This window comes from Frieseomelitta varia, unplaced genomic scaffold, assembly GCF_011392965.1.
Source record: "Frieseomelitta varia isolate USP_RPSP 00005682 unplaced genomic scaffold, Fvar_1.2 scaffold_395, whole genome shotgun sequence".
Taxonomy (NCBI): Eukaryota; Metazoa; Arthropoda; class Insecta; order Hymenoptera; family Apidae; genus Frieseomelitta; species Frieseomelitta varia.
Window position 1 is genome coordinate 409,132 of NW_025110140.1, and position 8,772 is coordinate 417,903.

Genomic DNA, 8,772 nt, shown 5'->3' on the forward strand with positions numbered 1-8,772 from the left:
TTCACAGATTTCGTTTACTCGAAATTTACGTAGCATTTAATAAAAAATGTAATCTTTGATGATAATTTAATTTAACGAATTGACCACTGATTGATAAACTGAAACTTGCTTGAAATAACTTTTAGTACGCAGTCATAAATTTCTTGCGATAAAGAATTTTGATAAAAAAGAAATTTATGGTGTGTTCGTAAAAAAAATAAACTGTATTTTTATTGAACCAATAATCTGTCTTTTCCTTTGAACATGATATCCGATTGTGTAAGTTCAAAGATATCATTATCTGACGTGAATAGTTAAGATATCGAGACGTGTGAATGACTGAAATTCTAAGAAACCAATGTAAATCCATTTATTCTTGGAAATGCATACGCCACAAGTAGTATAACGGCGAAAAGAACGCTGGCTCAGCGTCTGCCACTGACCGTACCACTTCTACTGCAGCACGCGTTGGGATCAGTACGGTGTAGTACGAGTAAGAGGTTGTCGGAGCAAGAAGCAAATAATATAGAGTATTGAGAATTACGTCTCGATCTATGTGGCTGTACCTCGACAGTGAAAAGTCATATCTACGCGAAATAAAATCCAATTTGAAAAGGAGGGGTGAATAATGTGTCACGACATATCACAATAGCAAATTCTGTTCTATGAACTGTGGAGACTTCCGGAAATAATAATTTACTATTTTCGAACGAGGTATTGTAATTTGTTTGAATAAATTCTTCTCGAACAATTCGAATTGAATAAATTGAAAAATAAGTTAATTGGAAATTAATAATTCATTTGGTGAACGAGGTGTCGTGATTCGTATAATTTAGTAAACTTTTTATTAATTGATTTCTCAAACGGGTATTGTTCTCAAATAACTATATTGTAATGATAATTCATATAATTTATATAATTATATCGTAATATACTATAATTATGATTATATTATTATTTAAATTATTGTCAATTGCATTAAGTTCTATAAACTGTGCAGACTTCCGGAAATAATAATTTACTTTTTGAACGAGGTATTGTAATTTGTTTGAATAAATTCTTCTCGAACAATTCGAATTGAATAACTTGAAAAATAAGTTAATTGGAAATTAATAATTTATTTGGTAAACGAGGTATCGTGATTCATATAATTTAGCAAACTTCTTATTAATTTATTTCTCAAACGGGTATTGTTCTCAAATAACTATATTGTAATGATAATTTATATAATTTATATAATTATATCGTAATATACTATAATTATGATTATATTATTATTTAAATTATTGTCAATTGCATTAAGTTCTATAAACTGTGCAGACTTCCGGAAATAATAATTTACTTTTTGAACGAGGTATTGTAATTTGTTTGAATAAATTCTTCTCGAACAATTCGAATTGAATAAATTGAAAAATAAGTTAATTGGAAATTAATAATTCATTTGGTGAACGAGGTGCCGTGATTCGTATAATTTAGCAAGCTTCTTATTAATTTATTTCTCAAACGGGTATTGTTCTCAAATAACTATATTGTAATGATAATTTATATAATTATATCATAATATACTATAATTATGATTATATTATTATTTAAATTATTGTTAATTGTACTAAGTTTGACAAATAATGATAATTCATTTCATAAATGAAGCATGAATAATTCCACCTTTAACTAAATTCACCTGTCACGTTATTTGAAAAAATCATCTCAACCTTGCGTTATTTTCAAATGAAAATCTTGATTCTAATTCACTGTGATATCCAAAGAAACGATATGCAACCGTGTAAAGTGATGTAACACACAAATACGCAACAGATGGATATTCATCACGAATGAAATCAATCACGAAGAAGAAGAAGCGAAGCTAACTGGAATCGGTCAAAAGTGTGAAACGAGCTGGTCTATTGTGACTTCTTACCCCGTTGTGTCGAATGAATTACGATGGCAAGGCTTGGTGGGGTTGAAGCGATGAAAGAGGGTGGAAGAAAGATACGCAGGAGAAATTGCGGCTCGAGAGTCAAACAAAAAAAAAAAAAAAAAGAGCGAAAAGAAGACAATAGCTGGGAGAATCGTTGAAGCAGAAGGCATCCATACTTATCTTGAGAGTAAACGTTCCTTTTCGAGTGAGATTGCACGTTATTATCGATCTGTAGTTCGATCTGCTTTTTTCATCGTGTGACGGGAGGAAATACACGACGTGAAAAATACGTTACATAATTGTAATTACACTTGTAATGATTCATTGTACAGATACGTAGAGATAACTCTCTTGCATAATTGTAATTACTCTTGTAATGATTCATTGTACAGATACTTAATTTCCGAGATATTTGATTTAGTTTGGAACATTTCGGTACGCAGATATTGAATAATTTCTGTACTAAAATCATCTTGAATTATTCTCAATACTTCTCAGTTTTATTAATAGACGAATGAAACTTCATTTTGTCACATTATGTTCCAAACTAAATTTGTGCGGAACATTATGTTCCACGTTTAAATCTTAATATATATTATTCTATTATTAATCTTTTAAATCTTAATATATATTTTAAAGTACAGAATTAAGACTTTCATTCGAGATAAAAGTAACAAGCGAGGTGGTTAACTACTACGGCTAAATTTATCTAGAAACAAAGCGATTTCAAATAAATCCATAGTATCTCGTTCGATTGTTCTCAATTTAATTGAATTCTATTGTTCAATCTTCTTAGTTACTTGATTTCAATTCACAGCCACTTTGCGTTTTACACGAGAGGATGTAAAATAAAATTAAGCACTTCTCTGTAATTGACTCGAAACGATCGTAGTCTCTTGCGATCGAAATTAAAATTTAAAAGATCCTTCGAGACACGAAAATTGTCGGAGAAAAACCGAGGAAAGTGTGCAAGGTACAGAAATTGTAACGAACGACTAGGGGACACGGCGTAATGGAGGAGCGTAATAGAGAAACGTAGGTGAACCGAGGTTAGGAACGTACACCGAGGATAGACAAGGAAAGATGGACAACGGCCCCGTGGGGATTCCCGGGATAGACGATTCGCCTAGACGCACCTGTCTCTTGTCGATCCGTTATTGGGATTTCTGCACGCGCAAAACCCTCCGGAGAACGTCGCAGACCTCTGCCTTCTGTGAATTATTTGAAATTCTCCGAGGGTCGAATTTAATCACATCCGATCGCGCGTCCTAATAATAATAATAATGAAAAAAGAGCCGCGGCGGAATGTCGGGACATTTTTTGTTTAAATGACTTTGCTTATTTTCCACCGTCGGATCGGTCGCTTCGAAGAATTACAACATTTATTCTGTGTTATTTTATAGAACGTAATAAATTCAGTTTCATGCTGTAAAAGTTTGTAGGAATATAAAGTTTCTTGCGTTGGTTACAACGAAAAATAAAAATTTAATTATTCAACGAAGAATTTTCTACTAGAGAGGAATTATTTGTTCTTAAAATTATTATGTTATTTATATATTATTTTTATATTATTATATATTTTATATTGTTTATATATTATTTTTTATATTATTATATATTATATATTATTTTTATATATTTTATATTGTTTGTATATTATTTTTATATTATTATATATTTTATATTATTTATATATTCTTAAAATTATTATATTAATTATTATATTATATATTCTTATATTTATTCTTAAAGTTAATTAATTAAGCTGTATGTCAATTTTGCCAATTATTTTTAACAAGGAAAATGCGATTAACATAGTTTTGCAATACGTGAAATTTCGTTTCTCCTATAACATAAATAAAAATTTAATTATTCGATCCGAAATAGATATTTACTTATAAAATTGATAGTAACGTTATCTTTATAGGAAGATTAGCTTTTGACATATGTACATACGTGGCATCAAGATATTGAAATTAACCTGGTTGCAATTTCGCTCATTATATTATAATTACTCGATAAAGTTTCCACTTGAAAGAAAATATTTATTCCTGATGGAAATTATATTAAGAGTCCTTCATTTTTATAATGAATAATATAACGTTTTATTTTTCTCGGGGTGAAATTTCGTTACGGAAGGCCGATCTTTGACTGACGCGACATCAAGGGAACGCGATTGACACGGTTGGCAATCGATGTAATATACAAAGCAGCGCAGCAGCTGGTTGGTCAGCTCGGTGAAAGGCTCGTTTGCTTTGGCTTGTAACAAATCGATGTCTATTAGGAAGTCGAACTATAGATGCAAGCAGTCACGTTCCTTTTGACCGCTATTATGCAATACCTTTATATACATGTACGTGTTCGTTGCGATATTTGTCCAGTAGCTGCTATGGTACTGCGATTGAAATGCACAGGAAATTAGATTTGTTATAGAGAATCGTATAAATACTTCTGATCTCACATTGACAGATTTGATTTTATCTCAATGGTATCGCAATTAACGGCATACGGAATAATTAGTACACTGAATCAGAACTCGAAGGTTCAACCTCTTGCGCTGGAGTGACGTGAGAATTTTTTGCTCCAAATATTTCCTCAGTTTTAAGTATATTTAAGTATAACCCAAGCAAAACAAATAATAAATCTATTACTACTCTAATATTAATTTCTATCCAGTGATATCATACCCGACGAGTTCGAAAAGAAAGCGACGTATTATCGTATACGGTTTGGTCGCTCGTTATGGTCCGCAATCAGCTACCAGCGCAGCGGGTTGAAGCATATTTATAAATTTAAAATTGCGATAGACGAGAGCAAATAGCTATTCGGTTTAATTATAAAATTGAAATTTTTATTAATTATTAATATTAATAAAGTTTTCGAGTACTGGCCAATCGGTTTGATTTAATAAACGAAACTAAAACTGTGAGCGTCGATTATTTAACTTCCTATCTCCGTCAGGTAAAACATATGTATTTCAATTAATAATAATTCACAAATTCTGTTGACGATAGTGTTTTACTGTTCTCATTGCGTGAAATACACGACCATCCGATAAAACGATCTGATTCCAAAAACACCGAAACTGCACGACGATGATAATCGAGGCTGCTGAACTGTTTATTGCGCGATAACAGAATCGCCGCACATTTCCCACAATTCGATCATCTTCGCAATTAAGCATCATTCTGAATGAACGAGTCGATACACTCGCGAAAAACAATGAAACGCCGCGATCAACGCATCTCGGATCAATTGTTAGAAACGATGATCAAACAGCCTAACGAGTCGGGAGAAAATAGATTGTGCAAGATGTTCGCCTAAATTATCGCTCTTTCGCTGTTGTCGCGAGGCAAGATGATGACGTTGAAGGGTTTTTTCGGTGGTAACAACAATGCGGTTGATTGGACAGGAAGCGTTTGCAGGTCCTTCGCCGATGAATGTCCTCGTTATCGAGCGTGGCCATTACGAGTGGGGAAAGAAAACGACAGGCAGGCAAATGCAAATGCCGGAAGTTAGCTGGGCACGGTGGCGATTTTCGTCGCCACTGCGGACACTTTAACTCTTTTTCTTCTTTTTTCTTTTTTCTTTTTTTCCGTTGCAAGCGTTGAAAGCTGGAAAGAAATTTCTTGTTGTTTCACGACGACTAGTAAATCGCATTATCCTTTTCGATGGAATGTTTCTTTCCTTCAAGCCGAGGCGGAAGTCGAGGAAATTTTCGGCGAGGGGCTCCTTCTTTTTAATTGTGCCACGCGATTGCGCAGTGACGTTTCACGGCCATTAAAGTTTTGCGTGGAAATATTCTCAATTTAGAAATTTAGCTTTTATTTTCTATGATATAACTCAAATATTTACTTAATTAAATTATTTTAATAGTGAAATTGTAGATGATCAAAGTGCAACACAGGAATATATATAACTTGCATTTCTGTATTGCGTTGTATTAAATAATACTATAAAAAATTATTTAAAAAAATCGTATTCCAAAAAAAGATCAGCGATAATTATTGACCACGCTGGTAGTGTTGAAAAATCATTATCATTATTATTAAAAACAAAACGAGATTTCACGATCAAAACATTCTGATATTTATTCTGAAATGATACAAAAATTAAGAATTATCTTTTATACTATAGTATATAATAGTAAGAGTATATTATAATAGTATATTATAGTATATAATATATGTATTAATTATACTTTTATATAATATTTATATAATATATTATATATTATATTTATATAATTTATAATATATTATTAATTATACTTTATAGTATATTATAATATATTATAGTATATAATATATGTATATTAATTACACTTTTCCCCTATTAATCTTCACTTTGGCTTCGTAATCACATATATTACACATATGACTATGGATTGCCATGGGCCTTTGTACAATTTCAAGTTTCTATGAACACGATTAAACAAACGTATCCTGACTACAAATTTATTCAAACGAGCTTTCTCTATTTTTCGTATGTATTTCGTATATTTGTACATCTTGAAATATCGAATATACAGAATACCTGCAAAAAAAGGCTACATTTCTTTGATCGTGTTTTCACGTCTCCTGAAATTTACTATGAAACGCACTATGAAAATCCACAGCGTAAATTCGTTGTACGTTGTAAAATTTTTTTTTTCTTAGCTACAAAGTTTATGATTACTAATTCGTTGAAATTGAAACATTGAACTCGTAGCAGGAGATGGCCGCTCTTTCGGCCACTGTGGCGCGATGACTTCATAAGGAGGCGGTGGATGGCTAGTTCTAACGAGTTTTGATAATTTCGTGAAAACAGCGCCGTCGCTCGATGCGCCGTGGTTTCTATGCAAATACGGTAATTATACCGCTGAGGGATACGTCTATGAACTGTGCGGTTATCGTTGCGGAGTATTGCTCCGCAATTAGTATGTCAGAAACGCGAGGCGCTGGATGAAACGAGATATCCAACTCCAGACATTGGTTTATCGAGCGAATACGACGAACTTCACCGGGTGACGAGATTAGATCATGCCGGTGAACTTCGTCGTTTGTGGAACGTCGCAATCGGGAATTTTTGCGGTGTTCGCTCTGGCCAGTTTCAGAGGGTAACGAGTACCCGAGGAATCTTGGAATTTCAGATCTTTTCGAACGACCATAAACCCAATCCATAGAATTGAGAATTTAGAAGCAACAAATCTTTCAAGCGTAAGAAAAGCTATGAAGCTATTATTTCCGGAATAATTCCTTATTTTGGAAGTTGAAATTTTTCTTGAAATTATTCGAAACAGAAGTGAGACTCGAAAATGATAATTTGAGAGTCACGGTTATTTAAATTTGAAGAGAGTAGAAATATGGGAAAATTTCAAGTTGAGAAATTAAATAGCGACACTGATGAATATTGTAAATTTTTCGAACGTTCGAATATTATATCATGCAAAACGAGTGTCTGTTAATAACAGATGATTGTTTAATTATTAACGAATATCATATCTTGATAATATAACATTTAAATATAAAGATATTCGAATAATAATACACGTTCGGATTCTTCTTCCTTCTTCGTTTGCAATACATTATTTATAAAAAGCGTGGCATACACTAAAGATCATAAAATTAAGTACATTGAAGACCAAATATTATAAACTATTATAAATTTTATATATATCTTATATATTAATATATTATATTATGTATTATACTAATATAATATACTAATATATACTATTATAAATTTTAATAATATCTTATATATTAATATATTATATTATGTATTATACTACAGTATATTATACTAATATATACTATTATAAATTTTAATAATATCTTATATATTAATATATTATATTATGTATTATACTACAGTATATTATACTAATATATACTATTATAAATTTTAATAATATCTTATATATTAATATATTTTTTCTTACTTTCTAATATATTTTAATAATATTTCAACAAACCGTAATTAATAATTTTATTAATGAAATGTAACGATACGAAATGAATATTTCATTTCGCTAAATATTATTAAAATTTAAAATACATTAAAAATATTTCATATCCAACATAACTTTACAATCGTTACTGTGTTCTACAATTTCTTATAAATAATGTTTTGCAAAAGAAGAGATACAACGCGACGAAGAAGAGCAGAGAACAGCAGGATTAATGAATATTATAAAAGAGGATTAGAGCACTCACCGTACTTCGATCAAAGTGATTAATTAAATCCTGAACACGCTCGAACGAGTTGGAGGAAGATCGTAATCAGGATGTGACAAGTCTACCAAAACGGGGAACGAAATTACGAATTGAACAGAAATCGGTTATCCGGGGGGACGATCACGTTCAGGATAGTTTTAGGAAGGGTGCGGCGGGTCAGACGGACCGAAGCAGAAACAAATTCTTCTTTTTGAGCTGCTGGTCACGTCGTTTTTCAACAGGCAATGCCCATTTCGTGTCCAATAAGGTGTGGGATTATTCTACTCGCTCGAATGGAGACGAGGAATTTCAAGAATTTTCGCCACGCTGAGTATCTATCCGCGAGCACTTTCACGCTTTTCTATTAAGCAGGAAAATAAGTCGCCTCTTAGAGCTGCCGTTTTCATTCAATACAGGCACGAGAGGGAAATATTTTTATCGCGATGTTTGCACACACTTACGTAAAGTGAAGTCGTCGTTGCACGATTTCAGCGCGTGCAACAAGTGTCTCGATTTGAAATAAATTTCAGGTTTCGCCCTTAGAAATCTAAATGCAATTCCATTTCAACCTCGTTCAATTTTAATTTTTAATTTCAATTTTAATTTTAATTTAGTCCTAGTCCTTGTGGAAACACAGATCTTACATTCATTCTAACTTTGTTCAATCTTGATTTTATT

General features: G+C 31.9%; 1 long non-coding RNA gene across 1 annotated transcript; it reads left to right on the forward strand.

Moving 5' to 3' along the window:
- Positions 1-301: 301 nt before the first annotated feature.
- Positions 302-2,243, forward strand: LOC122531363. The gene is made up of 2 exons (XR_006307257.1): positions 302-693; positions 1,746-2,243. It is a non-coding gene; the product is annotated as an uncharacterized LOC122531363 (long non-coding RNA).
- The last annotated feature ends 6,529 nt before the right edge of the window (positions 2,244-8,772 follow it).